The sequence below is a fragment of the Malaya genurostris genome, chromosome 2 (assembly GCF_030247185.1).
Source record: "Malaya genurostris strain Urasoe2022 chromosome 2, Malgen_1.1, whole genome shotgun sequence".
NCBI classification, from domain to species: Eukaryota; Metazoa; Arthropoda; class Insecta; order Diptera; family Culicidae; genus Malaya; species Malaya genurostris.
In genome coordinates this window covers 154187602-154200427 of record NC_080571.1, presented here as the reverse complement: position 1 = coordinate 154200427, position 12826 = coordinate 154187602, and positions in this window count along the sequence as shown.

The following is a 12826-nucleotide window of genomic DNA, read 5'->3' as shown; positions in this document are numbered from 1 at the left end:
GGGTGCGAGAGAGGAGAGCGAGGCAGTAGCTGAGGAGACGAGTGACAGCAATGTCCATGTCAAACCAGCGAACCAGCCTGAGTCCCAGGAGCAAGGGAAGGAAATAATCAAGTCGAGTATGACAGCGGTCATAGAACAACTCGACGCGATTATTGAATTCGCGCAGGAGAAATCCAACATCAGCAAGGAGCTGAAGGCGAACCTTCTGAAGCTACGTAAGGCCGTGAACGTAGCTAAAAGGGACCAAGAGGCGTTGATAGTGCGGCTAGAGGGTGGTGGAAAGTCGGAGAAGTGTTCTCAAACAGAGCCCTTCACCTTCGATACCGACAAAAAACAGGAGGCGGTCGACTATGCGCTCCGGCTCACGATTGAGCGGAATAAACAGCGCCGGAAACGCGCCAGGGATTCTCCAGGCAGTAAACGCCTGACTCCCAAGGCCAAAAGGAGTAAAGACCATGGCGGAAATGATGGGGCAAAGGAACGTGGCGAGGGGCTCAACCCAAACCTCGGCACTCGAACCCCGGATCCGAGCCATGTAAGCGAACCCGGCGAGAATCCATGGGTGAAGGTCGCGAAGAAGAAAAAGGTCCCAAAAGAGGCCGGGCCCATTCCCGTGAGGAAGGCTAGGGACAAAGGAGAGGCTTTGTTGGTTAAGGCCGACAAAGAAAAGTACGCCGATGTGCTCAAGGCCATGCGGAGCGAGGCAAAGCTAGCCGAGCTTGGCAAAGAGGTTCGCAGCATCCGTCGTACGAAGACGGGAGAGATGCTGCTCGAGCTTAAAAAGGGAGCTCAGGGTGGAACGGAGCTTGTTGCGCTTGCCCAACAAGTCCTGGGCGATACGGCCGAAGTTAGAGCCCTACGTAACGAGGTTGCACTCCAGTGCAAACGGCTGGACGAAATCGCCACCGCAGAAGAACTTGCCATGGCCATCAAGGAGCAAGGAGGTGTGGATGTCTCACGGGAATCCATCCGCATGAGGAAAGTACCACAGGGCACCCAGATAGCTACATTTAAGCTATCGGCCACGGATGCCAATAAGGTCCTCAAAGTGGGCAGGCTAAAGGTCGGATGGTCGGTATGCCCAGTGACCGCTTACCAACCGCCGGTGGTCGACATGTGCTTCAGGTGTTTCGAACCTGGCCACAAGTCGTGGAATTGCAAAGGCCCAGACCGGAGCAACCTCTGCAAGCGTTGCGGCGGCGAGGGGCACAAGGCGTATGCATGCGAAAGAACGCCACGTTGCATGCTATGCGCGAGCAAGAAGAAGGCCACAAACCACGTCATGGGCGGACCTACTTGCTCAACAAGTGGAGGGAGTAAAACAGCATGCAAGTAGTACAGCTGAACCTAAATCACTGTACAGCTGGCCAGCAATTGCTGCACCAGTCAGTGACGGAATGGGGCATTGATGTCGCGATTCTTTCGGATATCTATCACACACCGGTAGATAACGGGAACTGGGTGTCTGACGAAGCCAAGACGGTGGCGATCTTGACGACTGGTCGATACCCAGTGCAAGAGGTGGTGAAAACACAAGCGGAGGGAGTAGCCATAGCTAAGGTAAACGGAGTTTACTATTGTAGCTGCTACGCTCCACCGAGATGGTCAATAGACCAGTTCACTCGGATGGTCGACATGTTGACCGCAGACCTGGTGAGTCGGAAGCCGGTGGTGATAGCCGGAGACTTCAATGCCTGGGCAACGGCTTGGGGCAGCCGCTTCACCAATAGGAGAGGACAGACGTTACTGGAGGCCCTCGCCAAGTTGGACGTCATGTTAGCGAATGATGGACTGAGAAGTACCTTCCAACGGAACGGAGTCGAGTCGTTTATCGACCTGACTTTCTGTAGTCCCGGCCTAGCTGGAGATCTTAATTGGAGAGTTGATGATGGCTACACCCATAGCGACCATCTAGCCATTCGCTACACGATCGGCCAATTGGCGAGAAACACAAGGAGGAGTAATACTCCCAAAACTCTAGCGTGGAAGGTGGCTAACTTCGACCGCGAAACGTTTTGCGCTGCCCTTGAATTAGAGGAGCACAACGCGAACCTGAGAGGGGACGAGTTGGTCGCTATCTTGTCACGGGCGTGTGACGCGACCATGCCTAGAAAGGCTCAACCGAGGACCAATAGACCACCGGTCTACTGGTGGAACGATCAAATTGCACGCCTTCGCGCATCCTGCCTCAGGGCTAGAAGAAGGATGCAAAGAGCTCGATCAGCGGAGATAAGGATGGAGAGGAACACGGCATTCAAAGCGGCGAAGTTAGCACTAAACAAGGCCATCTGCGCAAGTAAAAGAGCCTGTTTCGACAAGCTATGCGAGGGAGCCAACTCCAACCCATGGGGCGATGCCTACAGGATGGTGATGGCCAAAACGAGAGGGGCGCTAGCACCCCCTGAACGTAGTCCGGCGAGGTTGAAGGAAATCATAACGGTTCTCTTTCCCCACCACGACACGTCCCCCTGGCAGCCAGCTCCGCTACCAGCGAATGAAGTCGTAAAGGTGACGAACGAGGAGTTGCTCACTGCGGCGAGATCACTCGATACAAAGAAAGCCCCGGGGCCAGACGGTATCCCGAACGTGGCTCTAAAAGCGGCTATAATGACAAAACCGGACATGTTCAGGGAGGTCATACAGAGATGTCTGGACGAGCGTATGTTCCCAGACATTTGGAAAAGACAAAGGTTGGTACTATTACCGAAACCTGGGAAACCCCCAGGGGATCCTTCGGCGTATAGACCAATCTGTCTGATAGACACTGTGTGTTCAGCTCCTTGAGAAAATCATCCTCAACAGGCTAGCCCCCTTCATAGAGGAGGCAGGAGGACTGTCCGGTCAACAGTACGGGTTCCGCAGAGGCAGGTCGACGGTGGACGCCATAACATCGGTGGTAACCACGGCGGAGGTAGCTATACAGCGCAAACGACGAGGGATCCGCTACTGTGCGGTAGTAACGCTAGACGTCAAGAACGCGTTCAATAGTGCTTGCTGGGCAGACATTGCTGATTCCCTACTTCGACTAGGAGTACCGGAAGGGCTGTACAAGATTCTGGAAAGCTACTTCCAGAACCGAGTATTGCTCTACGAGACCGACGAAGGCACACGTAGCACTCCAATCACGGCTGGAGTACCACAGGGATCTATCTTGGGCCCGATCCTGTGGAATATAATGTACGATGGAGTACTGAGGTTGAGGCTCCCTCCGGGTGTCAAGATAGTCGGGTTCGCGGACGACGTCACGCTGACAGTCTATGGCGAATCCATCGAAGAGGTCGAACTGAGTGCATCACACTCAATCTGCTTGGTGGAGGACTGGCTGCGTAGCAGGAAACTGCAACTCGCGCACCACAAAACAGAAGTGATGGTGGTCAACAACCGCAAATCGGAACAGGAGGCGCTGGTACATGCCGGAGATTGCGTGATCCCCTCCAAGAGATCACTGAAGCAATTGGGTGTGATGCTTGACGACAAACTCAGTTTCAGCAAGCACGTTGAATACGCCTGCAAGCGCGCATCAACAGCGATCGCGGCGCTCTCTCGTTTGATGGCCAACAGCTCGCCTGTGCGCTCCAGTAAACGAAGGTTACTGGCAGGAGTGGCAGTTTCGATCCTCAGGTACGGCAGCCCGGTATGGGCGTCGGCACTGAATGTGGAACGCAACGCACAGATGCTGGAGAGTACGCATAGACTGATGTGTCTTCGCGTAATCAGTGCATACCGCACTGTATCGAGGGATGCGGCCTGCGTGGTTGCAAGCATGATGCCTATCAGTCTGATAGTGAAGGAAGACGCTGAGCGCTACAGCATGCGAGGAGACAGGAACGCCCGTAGGGCCTCCAAAGCCGCTTCTCTACGCAGATGGCAACAAGAGTGGGACAGCTCAACCAAGGGCAGGTGGACACATCGGCTCATACCTAGGGTCTCGAGCTGGTTAGATAGACCTCACGGAGAAGTGAACTTCGGCCTGACGCAGTTCCTCACAGGGCACGGGTGCTTCAGATGGTACCTCCACAGGTTCGGCCACGCGACATCCCCTGTATGTCCTGGCTGCCCAGACGAGATCGAGACGGCTGAACACGTCTTGTTCGCATGTTCCCGTTTCGCGGCTCAAAGGAGTGAGCTACTGGAGGCATGCGGCAGGGACACCACACCGGAAAACCTGATCCAGAGAATGTGCCACTGCGTAGAGAACTGGAACGCAGTGTCGACCGCGGCATCCCAAATTGCGGGAATATTGCAGCGGAAATGGAGTGCGTATCAACAACAGGTCAGCCGCGTACCGTAGCAGGCTCAAGAGGGATCAGCGAATAAACGTCGGTCCGGGAGAACCTTCTTCGTCGGGAAGCTCTTCATCGGAGTAGTCTAGATCCATCGTCGGGGACTAGACGAGTAGTACGTAAAACTGTTAGGATCGTCGGGGCGCCAGTGAACCGGAAGCTTTCCTCCAACCGGAATCACTGGATCGACCCAGGCATCCTCTCGGTCGGGCGTTGACGGGTATCGAAGGCGTCGGTTTCGGGAGGGCCTCCTTCGTCGGGGAACTCTCCGTCGGTGTAGGCTAGATCCTTCGGCGGGGGCTAGTCGAGTAGCCGCCACAACACCGATTCGAGTCGTCGAGGCGCCAGCGAACCGGAAGCCATGCTCCAACCGGAATCGCGGGACCGACCTCGGCACTCAATCGGGTGTCCCGTGTGGTGTAAGAGACTCGGTGTCGGGAGATTCTCCTTCGCCGGGGAACTCTCCGTCGGAGTAGTCTAGATCCTTTGTCGGGGACTAGATGAGTAGATCATCGCGTGGTACCGATAGGATCGTCTGAGCGCCAGTGAACCGGAAGTCACGCTCCAACCGGAATCATTGGATCGACTTAGGCATCCTTTCGGTCGGGTCGTCGGTTCGGGAGGACTTCCCTCGTCGGGGAACCCTCCGTCGGTGTAGACTAGATCTTTTGGCGGAGACTAGTCGAGTAGTTCCGCGACGTAGCATCAGTTTTGGGTCGTCGAGGCGCCAGTGAACCGGAAGTTACCCTCCAGCCGGCATCACTGGACCGACCTCGTCATCCAACTGGTCGATCCCTCGAGAGCAGGATGCTGATCCCCATTCTGCATAAATCTGGGGAGGGTGCACCAATAGCCTTCCACCCCGAAGTAATACCTAGCGGTGGTGCCGGGGAGGTAGGGTTGGCGATCCAAGGTGTTTTAGTGGGTAGTTCCAATCAACAGTTGGGTAGTCCTGTGGAGAGTCCCACACTCCGTGCGTAAATGCATTTCACCTTGTAAAAAAAAAAAAAAAACAGAGTTGTTAGAACAAAGGTTTCCGCTTAATTTGCGCATTCTACTTTCCAGGCATATCAGAACTGGCTAAACTTAAAGCAATCTTAAATATTTCTTTATCACAGTGATGTGGTCGTCCTGAAAAGGACGGGGTTTTCAACTCCTCGTCGTTACGGATGGCCAGCTACAGATGGCGAGGGATGATTTTCGTTTTCTTTTTGTCACGGGTAGCGTTACCGGCTAATTCCAACACTTCGGCAGCCAATATTCCATCACTGCCGCCAGATAGACCGATGCACCAGCACCAACACGTTTGGCGTAGTTCCCCTTCCGAGGCAAACGATGGATTCTGACGACAACTGGGGACTGCAGACCAGCACGGTTTGAGCGGGACTTTGCCTTGTCCTTAACTGTTCCTTCTGTGTGCGTGTTTCTGCGTCAAAATTCCACAAGATGCTGTGAACAGCTAGACAGCCAATTCAGTATTACTGGCTGCCGCTCTACTAGTTCTCTCTTTTATATCGTATCTAAGACCAGACCTGACAACTGGCTTCTTATTCTTCCTTCTGAATCATCCTTCTCGTCATTTTCGTCCTGTGGAATAAATACCAACGTATCGGCTACAGTGTAGCCATATTTACAAATTTTTAATAACTTTATGCTAAGAAAAAAATATTTATTTAATTTAGATTTTAAGACTCGATTTTTGATTTGAAATAAACATGAAAAATGTTTTGGTGAACGCATTTTTTAATCATATGTTAAAGCTTAAAAACAATTAATTGAGCTTTTATCACAGAACACGAAATATCTCATGTTGAACGCAAAATAGAATCCATTGTTGACGTATTACCAGATTTTTTGGAAACCGGAAAAAGTCAAGTTTGGATAGAAATGCTTAGTGCGACCACAGTGTGGAACACAACAGTTCATTCTTCTCGTAAAACTAAACACACTTTCAAGTTTACACTAATTTAACAAATCTTTTTTGGTTACACTTATTTTCACTAAAAAGAAAAACGGCTTGATGCTGATTTTAATCACACAGTGCAGTCACTATATACATTTATTACAAATGAGATTGAAAAAAGTAAAACATTCTCTGAAAATTTTCATTTTCATTGGTGAGCTAAAATTATACATTCTGATAAATTTGTTTTCTGATTTTCTTTATACTTGGCATCATTGCTCGCGTACCCTGCAAAAGTTTTTTCTTTTCACAATGTGCGGGTAGCAACATCAAACTCAGCCAATCAGAACCTGGTCCATTTTGGAACAAAAGCAGCCCCCCAGTTGTCAGGTCTTGTCTAAGGCTGTCCATACACCGCTGCCAGTAGCAGGTATGAAATGAAATGTGATGTGAGCAATAGCGTCATTTAAGTTAAAGCAGCTACTCTGAACGTACGAGACTCAGTCAGCACGATGGCACCGAAAACCGGTAGAAAGGCAGATTTGTACCGTCACTAACACATTCAATTACGAACGGCAATGCGAAAGCGAAAGTGATGATGTTGAACACATCTTTATACTAGTATGGGGTCATGTGAAAATATGCCATACGAAACAGGGTTGCCATATATACAGGTTAATCTGTATTTTATTTATACATACATATATGTACAGATTAAGATTATTGTTATTATTATTATTGTCATTTTTATTACTATCATTATTATTATTAAAATGACTCTTGCATACCGAAGATCGTCGATACATTTCAGACCAGGCCATTGCAATTGTCTCGTACTTAAATTTCGAGAAGAATCAGATATCTTTGAACTTCATAGCTTCAATAAAAATAAACTACAAATTTTTCGTACCTAGCTTCCTATATTGGTAAATTAAAAAGGAATTGTTTCAAGTTTGGAATATATAGTTGTAGAATAGTAGCTGTTTAATGTAACTAATCTGTACTTTAATGTAGGTGCATCGCTTCAAACTCTATTAGTGAAAAAGGGGAGATATAATATAATAAAAGTGAAAATTCATACAATCAATCAACTAACTGATATTCGGAAAAGTGATGGGAGCGTGTCAGTTTTTTCGTATTCACGACATCCAGTTATGTCTCTGACATTACCCACCCGCCTTTTTTTGTAAAACTTGTATAGAAATTTCAATCGTTGACAAATTCTTTGTCGGTGGAGAACATGGCGCTACGTCCAGGAACGATTAAGTAGTTGAATTTATCTCCAGATGCTGCTTGACATGTTATCATCATCAAAGTCGATGCAGCTAAGCAAATATTTTTCAGTTTCGTATTATGTCTTCGGGCTGGCCTTTTATTGCCAGACTTGTAGGCAGTTTCTTGTTTGTTGTTTCTTTCCACCTGTGAGACCAACACTTCGTCTTGTGTGTCGGTACTTAGTTTTGGTTCACCAGAATTAACGTCTAGCACCGATAATTTAACAATAGGTTTTACTACTGTTCCCGTTTGTGTTTTTATGAAGGCGGACCTAATGATAACGTCCATAGTGCCCCATTCAACTATGAGACCGTTTATCAATTTTCCCTTGTTCTCTTCATCCGGAAAAATTACCATGCTCCTAGCTTTAGAGAGGTCGATGACTCGATGACTTTTGTCATTTTTGCCTCCTAGCGAGGTTTGGTAAATATCCTTTACCCATCGGCACTAATTTCGTAATTTGCTGCACTCTTTTCCATTGCTGTCGACTACCTTCTGCCTTTGAGACATCGTTTAAACTTGGTTCGGCCTTCCCTGAGCATCCCAATAAAAATGATTTGGCGTCAATTCTTCATCGTCCTCTGATTCGATATGAATATGCGTCAACGGTCGGCTGTTGATTATAAACTCAATTTCTTTTAACACACTTCGTAATGAATCTTCAGGCATAGTTGTCTGAAGTGAAGGCATTATTCTTTTAACTTCTTTTACCATTCTTTCCCATAAAAATTTCCGTAACTATTCGCCAAGATGAGGAGAAGATGGCGGGTTGAAAAACCATTCTATTCCATCGCCTGTCAACATTTCTTGAATCTTTTTAATTCGTTATTTGCACATATGAAATTGGTACCATTATAGCTGTAAAGCTGTGAAATTTTTCCTCCTCTGTGTCTTGCATTCTTAAGGTATACAATAAAGGCGTGCTATGAACAGCACGTGTTGATAAACAAGTAAACAACGCACCCCATCTTTTTCCGTTCTTCTTCTAACCGAAACTGTCATTCGATCGAAGTAATCCACTCCGATGCATGCACATCCATGGTACCGTACAAGGCGGTTCGGTCTCTAGCGTACGCATCGCTTCGCATTGCGGACGCAGTGACGGAACCGTAGTGTACGTTTCGGCTGGTGTACTGCGGGGGATCGCATTATTTTTTCTCGCTACCTGATAAAGTCGGCCAGTTTTGGCCACCAATCTACCTATAGGGAGTCTGGTGGTCGGGTGTTTTTTTTTTTTTTTTTTACAAGGTGAAATGCATTTACGCACGGAGTGTGGGACTCTCCACAGGACTACCCAACTGTTGATTGGAACTACCCACTAAAACACCTTGGATCTCCAACCCTACCTCCCCGGCACCACCGCTAGGTATTACTTCGGGGTGGAAGGCTATTGGTGCTCACAGCACCCTCCCCAGATTTATGCAGAATGGGGATCAGCATCCTGCTCTCAAGGGATCGACCAGTTGGATGACGAGGTCGTTCCAGTGATGCCGGCTGGAGGGTAACTTCCGGTTCACTGGCGCCTCGACGACTCAAAACTGATGCTACGTCGCGGAACTACTCGACTAGTCTCCGCCAAAAGATCTAGTCTACACCGACGGAGGGTTCCCCGACGAGGGAAGTCCTCCCGAACCGACGACCCGACCGAAAGGATGCCTAAGTCGATCCAATGATTCCGGTTGGAGCGTGACTTCCGGTTCACTGGCGCCCCGACGATCCTAACAGTTTTACGTACTACTCGTCTAGTCCCCGACGATGGATCTAGACTACTCCGACGAAGAGCTTCCCGACGAAGAAGGTTCTCCCGGACCGACGTTTATTCGCTGATCCCACTTGAGCCTGCTACGGTACGCGGCTGACCTGTTGTTGATCCGCACTCCATTTCCGCTGCAATATTCCCGCAATTTGGGATGCCGCGGTCGACACTGCGTTCCAGTTCTCTACGCAGTGGCACATTCTCTGGATCAGGTTTTCCGGTGTGGTGTCCCTGCCGCATGCCTCCAGTAGCTCACTCCTTTGAGCCGCGAAACGGGAACATGCGAACAAGACGTGTTCAGCCGTCTCGATCTCGTCTGGGCAGCCAGGACATACAGGGGATGTCGCGTGGCCGAACCTGTGGAGGTACCATCTGAAGCACCCGTGGCCTGTGAGGAATTGCGTCAGGCCGAAGTTCACTTCTCCGTGAGGTCTATCTAACCAGCTCGAGACCCTAGGTATGAGCCGATGTGTCCACCTGCCCTTGGTTGAGCTGTCCCACTCTTGTTGCCATCTGCGTAGAGAAGCGGCTTTGGAGGCCCTACGGGCGTTCCTGTCTCCTCGCATGCTGTAGCGCTCAGCGTCTTCCTTCACTATCAGACTGATAGGCATCATGCTTGCAACCACGCAGGCCGCATCCCTCGATACAGTGCGGTATGCACTGATTACGCGAAGACACATCAGTCTATGCGTACTCTCCAGCATCTGTGCGTTGCGTTCCACATTCAATGCCGACGCCCATACCGGGCTGCCGTACCTGAGGATCGAAACTGCCACTCCTGCCAGTAACCTTCGTTTACTGGAGCGCACAGGCGAGCTGTTGGCCATCAAACGAGAGAGCGCCGCGATCGCTGTTGATGCGCGCTTGCAGGCGTATTCAACGTGCTTGCTGAAACTGAGTTTGTCGTCAAGCATCACACCCAATTGCTTCAGTGATCTCTTGGAGGGGATCACGCAATCTCCGGCATGTACCAGCGCCTCCTGTTCCGATTTGCGGTTGTTTACCACCATCACTTCTGTTTTGTGGTGCGCGAGTTGCAGTTTCCTGCTACGCAGCCAGTCCTCCACCAAGCAGATTGAGTGTGATGCACTCAGTTCGACCTCTTCGATGGATTCGCCGTAGACTGTCAGCGTGACGTCGTCCGCGAACCCGACTATCTTGACACCCGGAGGGAGCCTCAACCTCAGTACTCCATCGTACATTATATTCCACAGGATCGGGCCCAAGATAGATCCCTGTGGTACTCCAGCCGTGATTGGAGTGCTACGTGTGCCTTCGTCGGTCTCAAAGAGCAATACTCGGTTCTGGAAGTAGCTTTCCAGAATCTTGTACAGCCCTTCCGGTACTCCTAGTCGAAGTAGGGAATCAGCAATGTCTGCCCAGTAAGCACTATTGAACGCGTTCTTGACGTCTAGCGTTACTACCGCACAGTAGCGGATCCCTCGTCGTTTGCGCTGTATAGCTACCTCCGCCGTGGTTACCACCGATGTTATGGCGTCCACAGTCGACCTGCCTCTGCGGAACCCGTACTGTTGACCGGACAGTCCTCCTGCCTCCTCTATGAAGGGGGCTAGCCTGTTGAGGATGATTTTCTCAAGGAGCTTACCCACAGTGTCTATCAGACAGATTGGTCTATACGCCGAAGGATCCCCTGGGGGTTTCCCAGGTTTCGGTAATAGTACCAACCTTTGTCTTTTCCAAATGTCTGGGAACATACGCTCGTCCAGACATCTCTGTATGACCTCCCTGAACATGTCCGGTTTTGTCATTATAGCCGCCTTTAGAGCCACGTTCGGGATACCGTCTGGCCCCGGGGCTTTCTTTGTATCGAGCGATCTCGCCGCAGTGAGCAACTCCTCGTTCGTCACCTTTTCGACTTCATTCGCTGGTAGCGGAGCTGGCTGCCAGGGGGACGTGTCGTGGTGGGGAAAGAGAACCGTTATGATTTCCTTCAACCTCGCCGGACTACGTTCAGGGGGTGCTAGCGCCCCTCTCGTTTTGGCCATCACCATTCTGTAGGCATCGCCCCATGGGTTGGAGTTGGCTCCCTCGCATAGCTTATCGAAACAGGCTCTTTTGCTTGCGCTGATGGCCTTTATAGCCCTGAGGCAGGATGCGCGAAGGCGTGCAATTTGCTCGTTCCTCCAGTAGACCGGTGGTCTGTTGGTCCTCGGTTGAGCCTTTCTAGGCATCGTCGCGTCACACGCCCGTGACAAGATAGCGACCAACTCGTCCCCTCTCAGGTTCGCGTTGTGCTCCTCTAATTCAAGGGCAGCGTAAAACGTTTCGCGGTCGAAGTTAGCCACCTTCCACGCCAGGGTTTTGGGAGTATTACTCCTCCTTGTGCTTCTCGCCAATTGGCCGATCGTGTAGCGAATGGTTAGATGGTCGCTATGGGTGAAGCCATCATCAACTCTTCAATTAAGATCTCCAGCTAGGCCGGGACTACAGAAAGTCAGGTCGATAAACGACTCGACTCCGTTCCGCTGGAAGGTACTTTTCAGTCCATCATTCGCTAACATGACGTCCAACTTGGCGAGGGCCTCCAGTAACGTCAGTCCTCTTCTATTGGTGAAGCGGCTGCCCCAAGCCGTTGCCCAGGCGTTGAAGTCTCCGGCAATCACCACCGGCTTCCGACCCACCAGGTCTGCGGTCAACATGTCGACCATCCGAGTGAACTGGTCTATTGACCATCTCGGTGGAGCGTAGCAGCTACAATAGTAACCTTACCGTTTACCTTAGCTATGGCTACTCCCTCCGCTTGTGTTTTCACCACCTCTTGCACTGGGTATCAACCAGTCGTCAAGATCGCCACCGTCTTGGATTCGTCAGACACCCAGTTCCCGTTATCTACCGGTGTGTGATAGGGATCCGAGAGAATCGCGACATCAATGCCCCATTCCATCACTGACTGGTGCAACAATTGCTGGCCAGCTGCACAGTGATTTAGGTTCAGCTGTACTACTTGCATATTGTTTTGCTCGCTCCACTTGTTGAACAAGTAGGTCCGCCCATGACGTGGTTTGTGGCCTTCTTCTTGCTCGCGCATAGCATGCAACGTGGCGTTCTTTCGCATGCATACGCCTTGTGCCCCTCGCCGCCGCAACGCTTGCAGAGGTTGCTCCGGTCTGGGCCTTTGCAGTTCCACGACTTGTGGCCAGGTTCGAAACACCTGAAGCACATGTCGACCGCCGGCGGTTGGTAAGCGGTCACCGGGCATACCGACCATCCGACCTTTAGCCTGCCCACTTTGAGGACCTTATTAGCATCCGTGCCCGATAGCTTAAATGTAGCTATCTGGGTGCCCTGTGGTCCTTTCCTCATGCGGATGGATTTCCGTGAGACATCCACACCTCCTTGCTCCTTGATGGCCATGGCAAGTTCTTCTGCGGTGGCGATTTCATCCAACCGTTTGCACTGGAGTGCAACCTCGTTACGCAGGGCTCGAACTTCGGCCGTATCGCCCAGGACTTGTTGGGCAAGCGCAACAAGCTCCGTTCCACCCTTAGCTCCCTTTTTAAGCTCGAGCAGCATCTCTTCCGTCTTCGTACGACGGATGCTGCGAACCTCTTTGCCAAGCTCGGCTAGCTTTGCCTCGCTCCGCATGGC